Source organism: Crocuta crocuta, unplaced genomic scaffold, assembly GCF_008692635.1.
Source record: "Crocuta crocuta isolate KB4526 unplaced genomic scaffold, BGI_CrCroc_1.0 scaffold59, whole genome shotgun sequence".
NCBI classification, from domain to species: domain Eukaryota; kingdom Metazoa; phylum Chordata; class Mammalia; order Carnivora; family Hyaenidae; genus Crocuta; species Crocuta crocuta.
The window spans coordinates 971574-992408 of record NW_027551578.1 but is presented as its reverse complement, the minus strand read 5'-3'; the positions used below and the strand labels follow the sequence as shown (position 1 = coordinate 992408).

Here is a 20835-nt window from a genome sequence, read left to right as displayed (position 1 = left end):
GGATATAAAATCAAGTACAGAAATCAGTTGCATTTCTATACACCAATAATAAAGGAGCAGAAAGAAAAATAAAGGAATCAATCCCAGTTACAATTATATCAAAACCATAAGATACCTGGAAATAAACCTAACCAAAGAGACAAAAGATATGTATGCTGAAAACTGTAGAATGCATATGAAAGAAACTGAAGAAGACAAAAAGAAATGGAAGAACATTCCATACTCACGGATTAGAAGAACAAATGTTAAAATATCTATACTACCCAAAGCAATCTATACATTCAATGCAACTACAAAATAATACCAGCATTCTTCACAGAGCTAGAACAAACAATTCTAAAACTTGTATGGAACCAGAAAAGACCCCAAATAGCCAAAATAAGGTTGAAAAAGAAAACCAAAGCTGGAGGCATCACAATTCCAGACATCAAATGGTATTACAAAGCTGTAATCATCAAAACAGTATGATACTGACACAAAAACAGACACATAGATCATTGAAACAGAACCCAGAACCCAGAAATGGACCCACAAACATATGGTCAACTAATCTTCAACAAAACAGGAAAGAATATGCAATGGAAAAAGACAGTCTCTTCAGCAAATGGTGTTGGGAAAACTGGACAGTTAGATGCAGAAGAATAAACATGGATCACTTTCTTACACCATACACAAAAATAAACTCAAAATGGAAGAAAGACCTAAATGTGAGAAGAAAACGTTCAAAACCTAGAGAAGAAAATAGGCAGAAACCTCTTTGACCTCAGCCACAGCAACTTCTTACTAGACATATCTGTGGAGGCAAGGGAAACAAAAGCAAAAATGAACTATTGGGACTTCATCAATATAAAAAGCTTCTGCATAGCAAAGAAAACAACCAACAAAACTAAAAGGCAACTGATGGAATGGGAGAAGATATTTTCAAATGACATACTGGATAAAGGGTTAGTATCCAAAATCTAGAAACAACTTATCAAACTAAGCACCCAAATAACAGATAATCCAGTGAAGAAAGGGGCAAAAGATATGAATAGACACCTTTCCAAAGAAGACATCCAGATGGCTAACAGAGACGTAAAAAGATGCTCAACATCACTCATCATCAGGGAGATACAAATCCAAACCACAATGAGATACCGCCTCACACCTGTCAGAACAGCTAAAATTAACAACTCAAGAAACAACAGATGTTGGTGAGAATGTGGAGAAAAGGGAAACACTTTGCACTGCTGGTAGGAATGCAAACTCATGCAGCCAGTCTGGAAAACTGTGGAGGTTCTTCGGAAAGTTAAAAATCAAATTACCTTATTATTCAGCAATTGCATTAGTAGGTATTTATCCAAAGGATACAAAAATGCTGATTCAAAGGGACACATGCACCCCAATGTTTATAGCAGTGCTATCAAGAATAGCCAAATTATTGGAAAGACCCCAAAAGTTCATCTACAGACAAATGAATAAAGGTGTGGTATATATATGATGGAATATTACTCAGTAATCAAAAAGAATGAACTCTTGCCATTTGCAATAACATGGATGGAGCTAGAATGTATTCTGCTAAATGAAATTAGTCAGTCAGAAAGATAAATATCATATGATTTCACTCATATGTGGAATTTAAGAAAGAAAACAGATGAACATGAAGGAAGGCAAGGAAAAATAAAATAAGATAAAAATAGAGAGGGAGGCAAACCATAAGAGGCTCTTAAATATAGAGAACAAACTGAGGGTTAATGGAGGGGATGTTGGGTAAGAGATTGAGCCAAATGGGTGATGGGAAATGAAGAGGGCTCTTGTTGCGATGAGCACTGAGTGTTATATGTAAATGATGAATCACTGGGTTCTACTCTTGAAACCAATATTACCCTATATGTTAACTAACTTGAATCTAATTTTTAAAAAAAATTGTACAGTAGTATCATGATTCACAGTTGCAAATAAAGTATATGCCGAGTTTTATTTTTAAAGAAAGGGATTTATTTGAGAACATGAGGGGCTTATAGACATTCTGCAACCGGGAATAGCCCTAGCAACCCAGAAGGGCTGCTCTAGCAAAGTCTCACCACTTTTCCCAACAACACCCACCTTCATACTGGGCTCCAACCATACAACTCACATCGCAGGAGCATGGGTCAGATGCCAGGAGCTGCCTCAGAACAGACAGTCCCTCAACTGATCCACTCACCCAATGGTGATGAATCCCTTGGCCAATAAATAAATAGACAAGTGTGCATGAAAATGTCTTTGGAAAATCTTTTATCAAGAGCTGGTCATCAGTTTTATTTGGAATTCTTTTTTTTTTTTTTTACAAATAGTTTATTGTCAAGTTGGTTTCCATATAACACCCAGTGCTCATCCCCAGAAGTGCCCTCCTCCATGTCCATCTCCAACGGAGGACCATGGGGGAGAAGTTTTATTTGGAATTCAATTGAGAGTACAGGAAACTTGTGACACAATCTATATCTTTTTTAAAAATTACTATAAAAAACATATTCATTGTTAGGAAAAATATTACTCGACAATCAGAAAGAATGAAATCTTGCCATTCACAACTACGTGGATGGAACTAGAGGGTATTATGCTAAGCAAAATTAGTCAGTCAGAGAAAGACAAATATATCATTTCACTCATATGAGGACTTTAAGATAGAAAGCAGGTGAACATAAGGGAAGAGAAGCAAAAATAATATAAAAACAGGGAGGGAGACAAAACATAAGAGACTCTTAAAAATAGAGAACAAACAGAGGGTTGCTGGAGGGGTTGTGGATGAGGGATGGGCTAAATGGGTTAGGGAGCATTAAGGAATCGCCTCCTGAAATCGTTCTTGCACTATATGCTAACTTGGATGTAAATTTAAAAAATAAATACATTATTTTAAAAAAAGAAATTCAAAGATTTGAAAAGTTTTAAAAATGTTTTAATAAACTTAAAAAAGAAAAATGTCAAACAGAATAATATTATATAAGTAAAAAAAACAAAACTATTTCTCATCCCATCCATTTCCACTCCCAGTGTTAACAGTTTTGTCTGTATTATTGTATTTTTTCATACATTTTTCATGAATATACATATACATAAAAAATAATTTTCGTGCCATACCGTTTTACAAATTACTTTATCCATTTAACAATATCCTGAAAACATTTTTATGTAAGTACAGATTTACATTATTTTAAAAATATTTTATTATGAACATTTAAAAAAATATGTAAAAGTAAACAAAATGGTGTAAGGAAACAAAATTATAAACCCAAATTCAACACAATCAATCCTGATTCATCTAGATCATCACCTATTCTCCTGTACCTGGAATACTTTGAAGCAAACCCCAGGCATCACACCAGTTCACCTGTAAATATATTGGTAGATGTCACTAAAACAAGAGTCCTTTGGCAAAGGGCTAGATAAGGTCTCTGTCATAACTACTCAAATCTGCCACTGGAGTGCACAACGGCCATAGACAATATGTAAATAAGTAGGGCCAGCTGTGTTCCAACAAACTTTATTTATATAACAGATTTGGCCCACAGGCCATAGTTTACCAACACCCTTCTCTAAAAGACACAAACTTTTTTCTTCGATGCACAACTTTTCTGTCACACAAAAAGAAGTTAATAAAGAACTCTTTTCTTTAACATCATCAGACCTAAAAATGTTAATAATTTCTTAATATTATTAAAGTCAGTCAGTGTTCACTTTTCCTTGATTGTATAATCATCTTATTTACAGTTTATTTTTGTTTTATAATTCAGTTGAGTCAGACCCAAAATAAGACCCACATATTCCAATCGCTTATTATATCTTCTAAGTCTCTTCTAACCTACAATTTAATCCCCATCTCTTTTTCCCCTCTTAAAATATTTGTTGAAGAAACAGAGTCTTAATTGTCTTCTAAAGTTTTCCAGTTTGGGGTTTTTTTTTTTTTTTTTAAATTATATCTCTGTGGTAACATTTAACATGTTCCTCTGTCCCTTATATTTCTTGTAAATCAGTAATTAGATTTAGAGTCTTAAAAAAATTTTTTTAAATGTTTTATTTATTTCTGAGAGAGAGAGAGACAATGTGATCAGGGGAGGGTCAGAGAGAGAGAGACACACACAGAATCTGAAGCAGGCTCCAGGTTCTGAGCTGTCAGCACAGAGCCCAACGCAGGGCTCGAACTCACGAACTGTGAGATCATGACCTGAGCTGAAATCAGATGTTTAACCGACTGAGCCATCTAGGTCCCCCTAGATTTAGAGTCTTGATCAGATTTAAGTTATTTTTTTTTCTTTTTCCCAGGACTACTTCTTCAGGAGGTACATGATTCTGATGATTTCCTTCTCTGTAATGTCATCAGCCACTGATAGTCCTTGTCTGATGATAGCTTAAGTTTGCTATCTTTTCTTCATTTATCAGTTAAATTCCTTTGAAGAGGATCCTTCCTTTGTCTACTCTTTGGTTATTCTGAAATGCAGATCATACAAGAAACCTGAAATAGTCTTCTGCTTCTTTAATGTACTTGTTTTTAAAATAATGAAATGATTCCCTGAAACCCTCCAAAGATATCCAGTGAAGGTTTCTTCTTTTTGATGTCATTATGAGCCTATAGATTTAAATATTGCAGTTATGATCCTTATTAATGCTAAAATTGTCCCTCTTTGATTAAGGAGAACTTGTTCAAGTTAGGTTGGCAGTCCTTTGGACATCATTCTAGTGTCATTTCATGGCATCTTTTCTTTCTGGTATGACAAAATTTCCAGGCTCATTTGCACCCCAGACCTGGAAGCAGCCATTTCCCCCAAAGAGTTCTGGTTCCTGCTAGTGGTTAGTGACATTTAGAGAACACAATCTAGATTGTAGGGATGTTTACTCTACCGTGTTGGTCTTTGTGCCTAGGGTTTTGGATGGATAGAGCTAAAAAATATGTTTTGTGTTTTTGAGGATAAAATACATTGTGAGTTCATACTGATATTTCCAATTCAAATTTGGGGCTACAGTGTTTTTACATAACATCATCAGTTTTACATTTGTGTTTCTTTTCTACCATGCCAAAAAATTTCAACTGTCAACACCACCAGCATAATTACTTTTCCTATAATAATACACACAAAATCATTCAAATAACAATATCAACCTTACTATCAATAATATGATTACTGAAAAACAGTTTAATATATTGGGGGATTGGGAGTTTTCTTATTTGGTTAGGTGAGTTGATTTGTGTTATATCCTTACAGCATATTCCCAGAAGGGGTATACAGTTAAATTATTCTGTCTTGGAGTCGATTGGAATAGATCCTTTACAGAAGTATGTCCCATATAGGAACAGGTTCATTTGTTTTGTTTTACTTTCAATTTTCAGTAATTCATTTTTTAAATGTATTCAGCTTTTAGAATTCTCCATAATATTTACATAATTCCAAAATTAAATATACAAAATAAGGTACATTCAAAGAAGGCTAATTTATATGTTCTCTCACTATTGCCTCCCTCCCCTATAGATAACCATTTCTAATGTTTTGTCCTTTCATACTTTAAAAAATATATAAGCAAACATGTATATTTTTTGTAGTTTTTCTTTTCTTGGTTGAATGGCCTTCTGTATACATCTATAAGGAAGATATAGTGCTCCTCCAAAATTTGATCATGAAACTCTTTTCCAAGGGAGCATCTCAAAGGGTAAATACTGGGCAAAACTCGTTTGGGAAATGTTGCTACAATTCATAGAGAAAAAATATATATATAATCTACAGATGCTCAATAAACATACATCAGCAGAAAATGGTTTTTCTCCTCCATAAAAGAAAGAGGTCTCTTTGTTCTGCATTTAATAAAGTCTCTCCTTAATTCATTAATCCTCTCCAAGAATAAGACTTCCACAACTCTTCTAAGAACACCCTACCATAGAAATGTGATTGACAGTTTGCAACTGTGATTGCAAACCTATGCACTGCAATTTCTTGACTCCTCACACAGCAGGTTGGTTCTCCACTGACATTTTTTTTTTCCTTTAATGCCAGTCACCTCTAAATAGGGTTACTTCCTGGCATTCTGAGCTGTATTCAATCACCAAAGATCACAAAATAATCCAGGAAGACATTTTCCCATTGTTTTACCTCTATTCTCATCTTCTTCAGTGTCAATAATCCAGTGTTTTCTTCTTGCTCACAGGTCCAAGTGCACAGCCTGCTCTGAAGAAGCCACACAGTAGGCCTTTGTTAGAGTACTCATTCTTTGTACCCAAGGATTCCTCTTGTGTAGTTCCTTTATCTGTAGTTAAAAGGCTTCTGTCTTTGCTCCAAGCACCATTGGGGGTTAGTGTTTGGACAGAAAATAGGAATTTTGACTCCTCACTGGTGATACATCAAGGAGAAATTAATAAAGGATTCTGAGCAGCACTCAGTCGACCTAAATTCTTGAATTCTTGCCGAGATAGGGCTTTTAGGAACCCTGATGAAGAGATCAGCCCCACTCTCTGTTTCTACTGAGCTCTTCAATACAGCACTAAGGCAAGTTGGCCAATATAACAACTCAGCATGAATGACTACAAAGCTAAAATCGTGTCCCTAGAGAGCTCACTGAGATGGAAATGACTATTTCATGAAAAAGGCTAGATCACTGCAGAGGTAAAGGGTTCATCTGAATCAGTGTTTGTAGTTCCCAGTGTGTCAGCCAGCAAAGTGAGGTTTTCATTTTGCTTTGACTCTAGCTATTTTCCTTCAGGGCTGCTCTTGTTCCTGTGTCTGAACCTCTCCCTGTAGGAGGTCTTCAGCCACCTAATCCTGAGGCATGCTTCAATACAGTCTAAGCAGCCTACCAAGGGAAAGTAATTCTTGTACCCAATAACCTGTCACCTCTTACTCACACTCTCCTTATTCCTTTACCTTCCATCTGGTCCTAAAGGACAACCACTTTCTCATGGTGCCTGCCCATGTGCCTGAGATTCTTAGCTAGTATTTTTCCAAGAATAGTTCATACAACACCTGTATCAGAATCACCTTAGGGTGCCTATCAAAATGCAAATTATGGGGCGCCTGGGTGACTCAGTCAGTTTAAGTGTCCAACTTCAGCTCAGATCATGATCTCACTTCAGCTCAGGTCATGATCTCACAGTTCCTGAGTTTGAGCCCCACATTGGGCTCCCTGCTGTCAGTACAGAGCCCACTTCAGATCCTCAACATCTCCCCTGCTCATTCGCTCTCTCTCAAAAATAAATACACATTTAAAAAAGTTAAAATGCAAATTATAAGGTCCTATCCTATGCCTTCTGAGTCAGGATCTCTTGTAGGAGGCTTGGAATCTGCCTTTTAACAAACACTTAAAAGCTTCTCTTTGCATTACAGGTTAAGAGCCACTAACCCAGCCCCTCCTATTTGTAAATCTGGCTGCTGGGCCAGCTCATCTCTGTTTCTCTAGAAAGCCTTTTATATATTTGCAGAGTCACCCTATCTGCCTCACACGTATAGCTCAACTATTAAATACATTGCTGTAAATTTGCTTTACCCCAAACAGTCCCATGAACTTAACACATCATATCTCTATAGCCTTATTTAGCTGTCATCAAGAGACTTCCACTTATATAAAGAAAAAAAAAGAAAAGAGAAGAAGAAGAAGAGTCCATAATTGCACTCTTCCATTAAAAAAAGAAAAAGAAAAAAACTCAACAAACTATTTTCAGACCTTGGAAACTGGACTAAATTAGTCCTAGAATAAAAAATCTAGATCTAGAACTTAAAAGCAAGCTTGGAAGGATCAAACTGACCAATGAGTATTTGACTACCTGTCAGCTCAAACTCTACCACACTTTAAAGGAATCAAATACTATTTAGCATTCAATAATTAAAAAAAAAATTGCAGTGTCCTACATCCAATAAAAAGCTACTAGGCTTCCAAGAAGGAGAAAAATGTGATACATAATCTGTAAAGATCAGTCTATAGAAAATGATCCAGAAATAATAGGGAAAATGGAATAATCAAACAAAAACATTAAGGCAGACATTACAAATGTGTGATAGCTCAATGGAAAACAGTATAATGGGGAGAGAAGTGAAAGGTATTAAAGGAAAGCAAGTAGAAATACAGTATCTAAAATGAAAATTTTGCTAAGTGGAATTTACAGATTAGACATCTCAGAAAAAAAACAGCAAGGAACTTGAATTCAAAATAAAACATAATAAGAAAAAAAAGTGTTTAAAAAAATGAAAAGAACCTCAGTGACCTGTGGAACATTATCAAGTAATATAGCATACATATAATATACATATAATTAGAATCCAAAGAAGAAGTAGGATTGAAAAAAATACTTGAAGAAATAATGTCTGAGGGAGACTTCTGGGAACATGTCAAAGTAGAAGGATCATAAGTCACCTTGCCCCATGGACAAACCTAGATAACAAGCCGCATCAGTGAAACTAACCCAGAAAATGACCTGAAAACTGGCAGAACAGACTTTCCAATGAACTAGGACAGTTCATTGTGAAAGGAGGCCCTGTTGAAAAAGGTAGGAGGGACAGAGACATGGTGAGGAACTAAACTGGTGAGACTAACCACAAATGGGAGGGACACCGTAAACACAGAGCAGAGGAGCAGACCCCACACGAGGCGTTCCAGACACAGGGAACCTGAACTGGGAAGACAAGCCTCCATAACATTTGGCTTTGAAAGCTAGAAGGGCTTAACTTGCCAAGTTTTTACAATCAGCAGGTCTTAACTTTAAAAATCAACTTAACTTTAAAAATCAACAGGCTTAGCTCTGGGGGAGCTGAAAGGCGATAGGAAACTGAGTCCCCTCCCTTACAGAGATAGCACAACAAATAATTCCAAGGAGATACAGCATAGAAACAGCAGTTTGAAAAGTACCTGGGGTATACATGAAGGAGATTTATTTATTAATCTCAGAACATGTGCTGGAGGGACAAGGACTTTTTTTAATGTTTATTTTTGAGAGAGAGAGAGATAGAGAGCAGGAGAGGAAGAGAGAGAGAGAGAGAGAGAGAGAGAGAGAGAGAGACCAAATCTGAAACAGACTCAGAGACTGATGCGGGGCTCAAACTCTGAATGGCAAGATCATGACCTGAGCTGAAGTCGGAAACTTAACCGACTGAGCCACCCAGGAGCCCCTGGAGGGACAAGGACCTTTAAGAGGGACAAGGACATTAATACTTAATAAGTATTATTTAAAAACAAAAGAGCTGGCAGGTGCCATTTCTCTCCCCTCCCCCAGCCTAGGTAGCCTACACGCAGGAAGAAGTACAAACACCCTACATGTACTTGCTAACACCACACAACCTGTCCCCATGTTCTTCTATAGATCCACCCCATTCAACCCACCTCACTCAGCAGTCATCCCTCCAAAGTGGCTCCTGCCATGTCACATCCAGAAAGCAGCCTGGCAGGGACCTGAGCCATTCCAAAGTGACCTCCTGCCCTGGGGAGAGGGAATAACCACACATATACCAGTTCAACTGCAGCCCCAGGAGACAAGTGATCTGACTGCTGGCCCTGTCCACCAACAAAAAGCTCTCAAGGGCAGCACAGGGAGAGAACCCTGCAATTTGGTGTGATTTCAGCCCCAGCAAATGGGTTGAGGGTAGGCATCTGGTCTTGCTGCTATCACAGAAAAACTACAAGCCCATGGTAGCTTCAGACTGGTCTCTTAACAGAACAGGGACCAAACCCTGTCCTCAACGGGCAAAATGGACCATTATAGCCAACTAAACTGAAGGCAAACAGCTCAGCCACAACACTAGGGTGCATGCACACCACATAGGAGATACTCCTTAAGTGTCTGATTCTGGTAAACAGGGGACATTGTGCTACAGGGCACCATAGGACCTCTTTTTCATAAGGCTACTACTTCAAGATCAGGAGAGACAGCTGATTTACTTAATACATCAAAACAAACACAGAGAGTAAGACAAAATGAAGAGAGAGAGGATTAGGTCCCAAATGAAAGAACAGTAAAACAATAGCAAAAATGCGAACTGAAATGAAGATAAGCAATATGATTGATAAAGAATTTAGAATAATGGTTATAAAGATACTGATTGGACTTGGAAAGAGTGGAGGATCTCAGTGGGAATATAAAAGAGAACCAGTCAGAGATAAAGAACTCAATAGCTGAAATTAAAAATACACTATAGGAAATCAACAGCAGATTAGAGGAGAAAGAATGGATCAATGACCTGGAAGACAGAGTAATGGAAAGCATCTAGCTGAACAGCAAAAAGAGAAAAAGATAGTACAAAATAAAAATATGCTAAGGAAACTCAGCTATATCATCAAGTATAATAACACTTACACTATAGAGATCCCAGGAAAAGAGACAGAAAGGGAGGCAGAAATTTTATTTGAAGAAATAATAGCTAACAATTTCTCTAATCTGTAAAAGAAAATACACATTCAGACTCAGGAGCCATAGACAGTGCCCACCAAAACCAACCCCAGGAGGTCCATATCAAGACTCGTAATAATTAAAATGGCAGTAAGTAGTGATAAAAAGAGAATTTTAATAGCAGCAAGGGAAAAGAAAACAGTTACATACAAAGGAAACTTAATGAGGCTATCAGCCAATTTTTTTAGTAGAAACTTTTCATGCCCAAAAGGAGTGGCATGATATATTCAAACTGCTGAAAGAAAAAAACCCTGCAACCAAGAATACTCTACCCAGCAAGTTTGTCATTCAGAAGAGAAGGAGAGATAAAGAGTTTCACAAACAAACAAAACTTAAGGGAACTCATCCCCATTAAACCAGCCTTATAAGAAATGTTAAAGGGAATTCTTCGAATGCAAAGAAAAGAATAATCAGGAGTAAGAAAATTATGAAAGGAAAAAATTTCACAGGTAATTACAAACATAATAAAAGCAGTAGATTAATCACTTATGAAACCAATGCAGAGGTTAAAGCACAAAGCAATAAAATCAATTATATCTATAAAAATCACTCAAGGAATTCACAGAATAAAAGATGTATACCATGACATTATATACATAAAACACGGCAGGAGAATAAAATCTTACTGCTTTTCAAATGGGTTCAAACTTAAGTGACCATCAACAATATAGACTACTATATGTACAAAATGTTATATATGAATCTAACGGTAACCACAAATTTAAAAAACCTATAATAGCTATGCAAAAAATAAAAAGAAATCTAAGCATATCACTAAACCACTAAACCAATGATATCCTTCAAACCACAAGGAAAGAGAACAAGAGAAGAAAGGAATAGAGCAGAACTACAAAAACAACTATAAAACAGGTAACAAAATGGCAATAGCTACATGCCTATCAATAATTACTTTGAATGTAAATAGACTAAATGCTCTAATCAAAAGACACAGGCTGACTGAATGGATAAAAGAGCAAGACTCATCTATATGCTGCCTACAGTAGGCTCACTTCAAACCTAAAGACACAAACAGATTGATAGTGAAAGGATGGAAAAACATTTACCGTGCACATGGAAGCTTAAAAAAACAACTAGGGTAGCAATGATTATATCAAACAAAATATATTTTAAAACAAACTGTTACCAGAGAAAAAAAGACACTACATAATGATAAAGGAAACAATCCAACAAGAGAATGTAACACTTGTAAATATTTATATACCCAATGTCTGAGAGCACCATAAATACATAAAGCAACTATTAACAGACATAAAGGAAGAAATTGACAATAATACAATAATAATAGGGAATGGTAACACCTCACTTACATCAATAGAAAGATCATCCAGAAAGAAAATCAAAAAGGAAACAGAGGCTTTAAGTGACACCTTGAACTAGATGGACCTAATAATATATTCAGAACATTCCAACCAAAAACAATCAATTTTACATTCCTTTCAAGTGCAAATGGAACATCCTCCAGAATAGATCACATGTTAGCCACAAAACAAATCTCAATAAGTTAAAAAAGACTAAAATTATATTATTCACCTTTTCTGACTACACACTATGAAACTAGAAATCAAACACAAGAAAAAATCTGGAAAAAACACAAACAAATAGGGGGCTATTAAACAATAAATAGATCAACCCAGAAATCAAAGAGGAAATTAAAAATACATGAAAACAAATGAAAATTCAGACACAATGACTCAAAACCTGTGGGATGTAGCAAAAGTCGTTCTAAGAGGAAAGATTATAGCAATACAGACCTACTTTATGAAAACAAGAAAAATCTCAAATAAACAACCTAACCTTACACCTAAAGGGGATAGATAAAAAAGAACAAACAAAGCCCAAAGCCAGTAGAAGGAGGAAACAACAAATATTAGAACAGAAATAAATGAAACAGACACTAAAAAAAAACATAGAAGATCAATGAACCCAGGAGCTGGTCCTTTCAAAAGATCAACAAAAGTGATGAAACTTTAGTCAGATTCACTAAAGAAAAAAAGAAAGAACTCAAATAAATAAAATCAGAAATGAAGGAGAAGAAATAACAACTAACATCACAGAAATACAAAGAATTATGAGAGAATATTATGAAAAATTATATGCAAGCAAGTTGGACAATAGAGAATAAATGACAAATTTCTAGAGACATACAACCTTCTATGAACATTGGGGTACATGTGCTCCTATGCATCAGCACTCCTGTATCCATTGGATAAATTCCCAGCAGTGCTATTGCTGGGTCATAAGGGAGTTCTATTGTTAATTTTTTGAGGAACCTCCACACTGTTTTCCAGAGGGGCTGCACCAGTTTATATTCCCACCAACAGTGTAGGAGGGTGCCCATTTCTCCACATCCTCGCCAGCATCTAGAGTCCTCTGATTTGCTCATTTTAGCCACTCTGACTGGCATGAGGTGGTATCTCAGTGTGGTTTTGATTTGTATTTCCCTGATGAGGAGGGATGCTGAACATCATTTCATGTGTCTGTTGGCCATCTGGATGTCCTCTTTGAAGAAGTGTCTGTTCATGTCTTCTGCCCATTTCTCCACTGGATTGTTTGTTTTTTGGGTGTGGAGTTTGGTGAGTTCCTTATAGATTTTGGATACTAGCCCTTTAATCTTCTAAAACTGAAATAGGAAGAAATAGAAAACTTGAGTAGATTGATGACTAGTGATGAAATTAAATCAACAATAAAAAAACCTCCCAAAAAACAAAAGTCCAGGACAAACTGGATTCACAGATGAATTCTACCAAGAATTTAAAGAAGAATAAATACTTATTTTTCTCAAACTATTCCAAAAACTAGAAGAGAAAGGAAAGCTTCCATATTCATTCTGAGGCTGGTATTATCCTGATACAAAGACCAGATAAAGACAGTACGAAAAAGGAAAACTACATGCTAATACCTCTGATGAACATAGATACAAAATCCTGAACAAAGGACTAGCAAACTGAATCCAAGAATACATTTAAAAAAATCATTCACCCTGATCAAATGGGATTTATTCCAAAGACGCAAGGATGATTTAATATTCACAAATCAATCAACATGATACATCACATTAATAAGAGTAAGGATAAAAACTATATGATCATCTCAATAGATGCAGAAAAGTCATTTGACCGAATACAACATCCACTCATGATGAAAACCTTCAGCAGAGTAGATTTAGAGGAAACTTCAACATAATGAAGGCCATATAAAAACCCCACAGCTAACATCATACTCCATGGTGAAAACCAGAAAACCTTTTCTCTAAGATCAGAAAGAAGGCAAGGATGTCCACTCTCACCACTTTTGTTCAACATAGTACTGGAAACCCTAGCCACAGCAATCAGACAAAAGAAAGAAAGAATGAAAGAAGAAAAAAAGAGAAAGGAACAGAGGGAAGGAGAAAGAAGGAGAGACAGAGGAAGGAAGGAACAAGGGAAGGAAGGAAGGAAGGGAAGGAGGGAGGGAGGGAGGAAGGAGAGAGAGAAAGAAAGTGAGGGAGAAAGGGAGATAATGAAGAAGTAAGGAAGGATGAAAGGTAGGAAGGAAGGAATTTAACAATACTATTAAAATGTCCATATTAGTCAAAGAAATCTATAGACTCAATGCAATCCCTATCAAAAAGCAATAGCATTTTTCACACAAGTAGAACAAATAATTCTGACATTTTACAGAACCAGAAAAGACCCCAACTAACCAAAGCTATCTTGAACAAAACTGGAGGTATCACAATCCCAGATTTGAAGATATACTACAAAGTTGTAATAATCAAAACAGTATGGTCCTGGTTGCAGGACAGACACACAGATCAATAGAAAAGAACAGAGAGACCAGAGAGCTTATGTGGTCAATTAATCTATGATAAAGCAGGCAAGAATATACAATAGGGAAGTGACAATCTCTTTGACAAATAGCACTGAGAAAACTGGACAGCTACATGGAAAAGAATGAAACTGGACCACTATCTTACACTATACACAAAAATAAACTCAAAATAAACTAAACACCTAAATGTTAGACCTGAAACCATAAAACTCCTAGAAGAAAACATACACAATAATTTCTTTGACATCAGCTGTAGCATCATTTTTCTAGATATGTCTCCTCTGGCAAGGGAAACACAAGCAAAATTAAACCATTGAGACTATACCAAAATAAAAAGCTTTTACATAGTGAAAGAAACCATCAACAAAACAAAAATGCAACCTGCTGAATGGGAGGAGATATTTGCAAATGATATAGCCAATAAGGAGTTAAAATCCAAAATATATAAAGAACTTATACAATGCAACATTATAAAAACAAACAATCCAATAAAAAATGGGCAGAAGACCTGAATAGACATTTTCCCACAGAAGATATACAGATGGCCAACAGATACTTGAACATATGCTCAATATTACTAATCATCAGGGAAATGCAAATTAAAACCACAATGAGCTACCACTTTACACTGTCAGAATGGTTAGAATCAAAAAGACAAGAAACAACAGGTGTTAGCAAGGATGTGGAGAAAAGGAAACCCCCATGCACTATTGGCAGTAATGCAAAATAGTGCAGCCACACTCTGGAAAACAGTATGGAGGTTCTTCAAGAAATTTAAAACATACATACATACATACATACATACATACATACATACATATAAATAGAATTACCATATGACCTAGTAATTCCGCTACTGGGGTATTTACTCAAAGAAAATAAAGACATTAATTTGAAAAGATACATGAAGCATTATTTACTGAAGCATTATTTATGATAGCCAAGATATGGAAGTGACGCAAGTGTCCATCAATAGACAAAAAGTATTTTTAAAAAAAAGAAGAAGAAAAGAAAACCACACCAAAGCCTTATAATCAAATTGAAAAACTGTGATAAAGAAAAAAATCATAAAAGTAGTAGCCAGAGAAAGAGGCATATTATAACACAAACAAAGGAATAAAGACATTAATTACTACAAACTTCTTGCCAGAAATTATGGAAGCTTGGAGACAATAGAGTAATATACTTTAAGTGCTGAAAGGAATAAAGAAAACTGTCAGCTAGAACTCTATGCCTAGTGCAAAAATAAAACTGAAATAAAGACTTACAGATGAGCAAAAGTGCAAAGAATTTTTCATCAGGCAGACACAGTACAAGAAATGTAATTCTTCATGAAGTTCTTCAGGCAGAAGAAAACCAGGTGGAACTTGGATCTACACAAAAGAATAAAAAATGCCAGGAATGGTAATATATAAGTAAACATAAGGTATTTTTCTTACTTTTAATTTTCTTAAAATTTAATTGACCATTTAAAGCAAAACAGTAACAATAAATTATGGAAGTTCAACATATGTAAACATAGAATCCATTAAAATGGTAGCATAAAGGATATAGGAAGGAAATGGAAGTACACTGTTGTTAGTTTCTTGCACTATACTTGAAGTACTATAATGTTATTTTGTTTAAAATACATATTTCATAACTCAGAGTCACATTTAAAAGTAAAAGGGAAATATCCAACAAGCCAATAGTGGAGATAACCAATTAATCCAAAGAAAGTAGGAAAAGTGGGAAAAGAACAGTGTAGAATAAAAAAAAAATAGCAACATAGTATACTTAATCCCAATAATATCAATAATTTTTTAAGTTTATTTATTTTTAAGAGAGAGAATGTTGCGGGGAGGAGCAGAAAGAGAGAAAGGGAATCCCAAGTAGGTTCCCTCCTGTTAGCACAGAGCCCAACATGGCCCTAGATTTCACCAACCATGAGATCATGACCAGCTGAAATCAAGAGTTGGAGGCATAATCAACTGACACCCAGGTGTTCCACAATAATTATATTACACAATCTAAACACTACTATCAAAGGGCAGTTACTGCTTGACTAGATTTTTTAAAATTTAATTATGTGCAGTCTATAAGACATTCATATTAAATATAAAGACACAAGTAGATTAGAAATAAAAGAATGGGAAAATACAAATCATACAAACACCACCACCCCAAATAATAGCTAACAAGCTGAAGTGACTATATTAATATCAGAAAAGTAGGTCTCAGAATAAATACACCAGGAATAAAGAGGGACATTTTATATTGATAGAGGGGGACAGTTCATCAGGAAGAGATAACAATTCTAAATATATAAGCACCTAAAAAACAAAGCTTGAAAAAAACATAAAGCAAAACTGATAGAATTGAAATGAGAAATAGACAAACCCACAACTACAATTGGAGATTCCTTACTCTTCTACCAGTAATTGTTGAACAAGTGAACAGAAAATCAGTAGGTATAAGAGACTTGAACAGTACATGAAATAGATGTTCACTAGGATTGTTTTCCCGGAATTGGCAGTGGGGTCTACACCTGAAAACAATGGGCTCTAAGCATCTCATATTCTAAAGAAATCTGTCAAAAATTGGAGCCAGTACTGCCTTATTAAAAGACAGTCAAATTAGCCCTACTCCTCCCTCCCATTATTCTAACTAACATCCACCTACCTCATCAGCAGCCCTTATGAGAAAACAATTGTCAAGGGGAAAAATGAAAGTTGTAAGTCTCTGACCTTGGGAGGAGACTGAGGTTCGCATTTAAGAGGTTTTCCCTAGCACAAAGCCCAGTTCTGGGAAGGGTCCCCAAGAAAATCCCTTACAGAGCCTGAGAAAGAAAGACTACCATCTCTCCTCTGCCTGGATCCTTGCTGAGCTATAAACCAGCAAGTCCACAATGATGCAGCCACCAGAATGGAGAGTAATGAGAGAATTATCGAGAGAGCTTGATCTGTAGCCCTGGGAGTTGTGTGGCACTTGTGAATTTGATAAAGGCACTTTCTTCTCCTTTGGAAATTTCTGGAGGCAAAAAGCTTTAGGAGTAGCTACAGGCGGAGGGAGAAGAAAGAACTAATAGCGGTCAAGACAAGGATTCTTAGCATCCTTTCCCAGCTTCTGAGGCAACTGAGAGTCAGAAGAGAGAAACTCAGTCCCTATGGGCCCACAGGCAAGAAAGGAGCCCAGGAGATAGAGGAGACAGGGATATGGATGCCAAGGTGATGCCCAGCAGCCATGTGCCAAGAAAGACCACTCTCAAGTCAGGATAATGAGATCTCTGCCTCTCTTCCTCATCCAATCCCAAGACAACAGGAACTGGTCTTTGAGAATGGGTAAGAATTGAGAGACGGATTCTAAAATCAGACCTCCAAATAAGCCTTCCTTCTAAGCTGGCAGCAGTGAGGAGACTGAAATATCAGCCCACATACATACCCTCTTAAGTGAGGCCTCTGGGCTCTGCTGAGGCTGGGAGAACAGGATTTCAATTTCAGACAGAGATCAGATCTAAGCCTGGAGTTTGAATAACTGAAAATAACTGGAAACCCATGGGATTGGCCAAAAATGTTGCTAATGCAAAAAGAAAGGGGAGGGGGGACTCGACAGAGCACAGAGATTGGAAAAACATTAAACTATTTCACGTTAATATCCCACTGAGTTCCTAGTGCTGAACAAAATCAGATTGAGCATTACTGTGTATCCAAATAGTGCACATATTTGTCAACTTAAATGGCTTTTCATCATATTGGTATGTATTACATTATATTTATAGGCCATGATGTGCTTAATAATGTACCTATTATTGAACATTTGGGTTATTTCCATTTTTTTTCCCTCTTAGGAAAAAGGTTGCTATAAACATCTTGGTATAAATTGCTCTATTTTTCCTCTTAGCTATTTCCTTAGGTATATGCCTCAGGACTCTTTTCCTATGCAATTCCCAGACTCACTTCTCTCCCCGTTACTCTATGTGACATCCCATCAGTACACCACATGTGTATGAGTTGACTTTCCTTCTGTTGTAGGTGACAGCCTGCAATTCAGACTGGCTTGTACATAAAAGAGAACTTACTGGCTTATACAGTTGAAAGGCCAAGGGTAGAGCTGGCTGCAGGCCCTTCAATCCAGAGGCTCAGAAGACACCATCCATTTCTCTAATTGTTTTGCTCTGCCTTTCTCTAGGAGTCAATTTCATCCTTCGGCTGACATGCCCCAGGGAATCATGATGGCGGCAGCAGCTCTAAACCTCACACCTTCATAATACAGCAAAAAGAAACATATTTTTCTCAGAAGCCCCAGCAAACATCTTAATTCATCTCACTGGCTTCACGTGAGTTATATGCTATCTCTGAACCAATCACAGAGGCCAGATAGGTAAAATACAATGATAGATTTGTACTTGTAGTTACGGCCAATTCATTCATGTGGTAGAAATGAGGAAAAGATGTTTCCTAAGGAAGATTTGGAATAGCGTTATCAGAAAATGGAAATATGGATCCTGGGTACCAAATAATATATGTTCACTACACCCATGAACGTGTCTGTTTTTCCCTGTAAGACTGTAAACTCTGAGGGCAAGGATTAGATGGATGTCACCACTGTATTCACCACACCCAGAACTGCCATTTATCAAAGGTAAATGTTTAGTGATTATTCAATGAATGAATAAACTCACCAAAGTAGAATAACCAGGTTTTTAAAAGATCTTATTACACATTGCCACATTCTTCTCCAGAAATTAAAAAAAAGTGCCAATGTATAATAAAATCATAATAAAAGAATAGTATAATGGTAATGTATATTAGGATAGCTATTTCCCCAAAATACTGCCAACATTGAATAATATTATTTCAATTCATTTCTAGTAATATTGTAAGTCTTCAGCAGATTTTTAAGCTACCTTATTTTAGATGCATTTAGTCATTAACAAAGTTGATCATTTGCCCAGAACTAAAATGCTATATATAAATTTGGTCTATAAGCTTTTAAAGGACATTCAGTGAGATTTTATAAATCCCTTTTCCCACATTCCATCTTCCAGTATATTTTCACAGTGATTGGTCTATGAGGACTTTTTAAATTGCTGTAAAACACACATAATGTACAATTTACCATCATAACTATTTTTAAGTGAAAAATCCATAGTGCTAAGTACCTTCATATTGTTATGAAGCCAATCTCCAGAACTCTTTTCAACTTGCAAAACTAAAATTTTATACCTATGAAACAACTCTCTATTCCCCCTTCCACCCAGCATCCAGCAACCACCATTCTACTTTCCATCCCTAAGAACTTGACTACTCTAGGTATCTCAGATCAGTGGAATCATACTGTATTTGTCTTTTGTGACTGGCATATTTCACTGAGCATAACCTCCTCAAGGTTCATCAGTGTTGTAGCATGTATCAGAATTTCCTTCCCTTTTTAGGCTGAAAAATATCCCATTGTATGTGTGTATCACATTTTATTTATTCATCCAAAAGTAAACACTGGGGTTGTTTCTACCTTTTGCCTATTGTGAATAATGCTGGTATGAACGTGAGTGTACAAATATCTCTTCAAGACCCTGTTTTCCATAGTGGCTACACCATTTCACATTTCCACCAACAGCGTATAAGGATTCCAATTTCTCCACATCCTTGCCTACACTGTTGTTTCTGGTTGTTGTTTTGGTGATTTTATTTTACCATAGCCATTCTAATTAATGTGATCTGAGTATTTGATATCCCATAAAGATGTGCAGCACAAGGTAGGTAGCAATGTGTTAAAGGTGATAAGAGAGAGTTTCTGACAAGAAAGCAGACAATGACAGTCTCTCCTTGGCAGCCAGTTTGATCCCTCTCTCACCTCTTTATGTGAATTTTTTTAAAAGAAACATTCCAGTTCTTGCTCTCAAGAACTAGTAAATTCTGGAGAAGTATGGGTTGTTTCCTGTTGGAATTATATTCCTGGTGTCCCTGTCAGGAAGCCAGACATTTTCTGGAGATAAGAAAGAATACCACCTCTTTCTATAAGTGAGAGTAACAAAGAGAGAATAATGGAGAAAAGAAAATAAACAAGAGGATAAACGATAGGAAATATCATACATTTCAGGGGACACAGACAACATGTAGGAGAAAGAAGAGTCAAAGTAAAGACACCAAGCTTCCTACAAGTCCTTTGTAGAGCATCAGCAATAAGGACAGCAGAAATATGAGCAGAAATTTCTCAAGAAGAGAAAACAGACAAGAAGAATAGATTTATTCATTTATTTATTGAGCTCATCCTAGATGGCATGCATTGTTCAAGACACTGAAGATTACACCATTGAATAAACGGGCAAATCTCACCTTCATGGAGCTTTCATCACAATGGTAGGAGACTGATAACTAGGTAAATATACAGCATTACAGATGGTGAGCTGTATGGAGAATGATACAGGGCCAGATTAAAGGAAGTATGTCATCAGGGGTGGCACACATTCCTATTTTGTACAGAAAGATGAGGAAAGGATCCTCTATGACAGTGACATGTGAAAATAGATCTGAAGGAAGAGAGAGAACAAGAGGGAATGAGCCATGCAGGTATCTGGGGAAAGAAATCCAGGCAAAAGAAGGGCTGCACCACTTTACATTCCCACCAACAGTGTAGGAGGGTGCCCATTT

The 20835-nt window shown here is 36.4% G+C and overlaps 1 long non-coding RNA gene across 1 annotated transcript in view; it reads left to right on the top strand.

Moving 5' to 3' along the window:
* LOC144221227 (uncharacterized) overlaps nt 1-20461 on the top strand; it is a 29443-nt gene extending 8982 nt beyond the window's left edge. Inside the window, exons 2-3 of the long non-coding RNA XR_013331992.1 lie at nt 18374-18521; nt 20285-20461. This is a non-coding gene — a long non-coding RNA (uncharacterized LOC144221227). The remainder of the gene's footprint in view (nt 1-18373; nt 18522-20284) is intronic.
* The last annotated feature ends 374 nt before the right edge of the window (nt 20462-20835 follow it).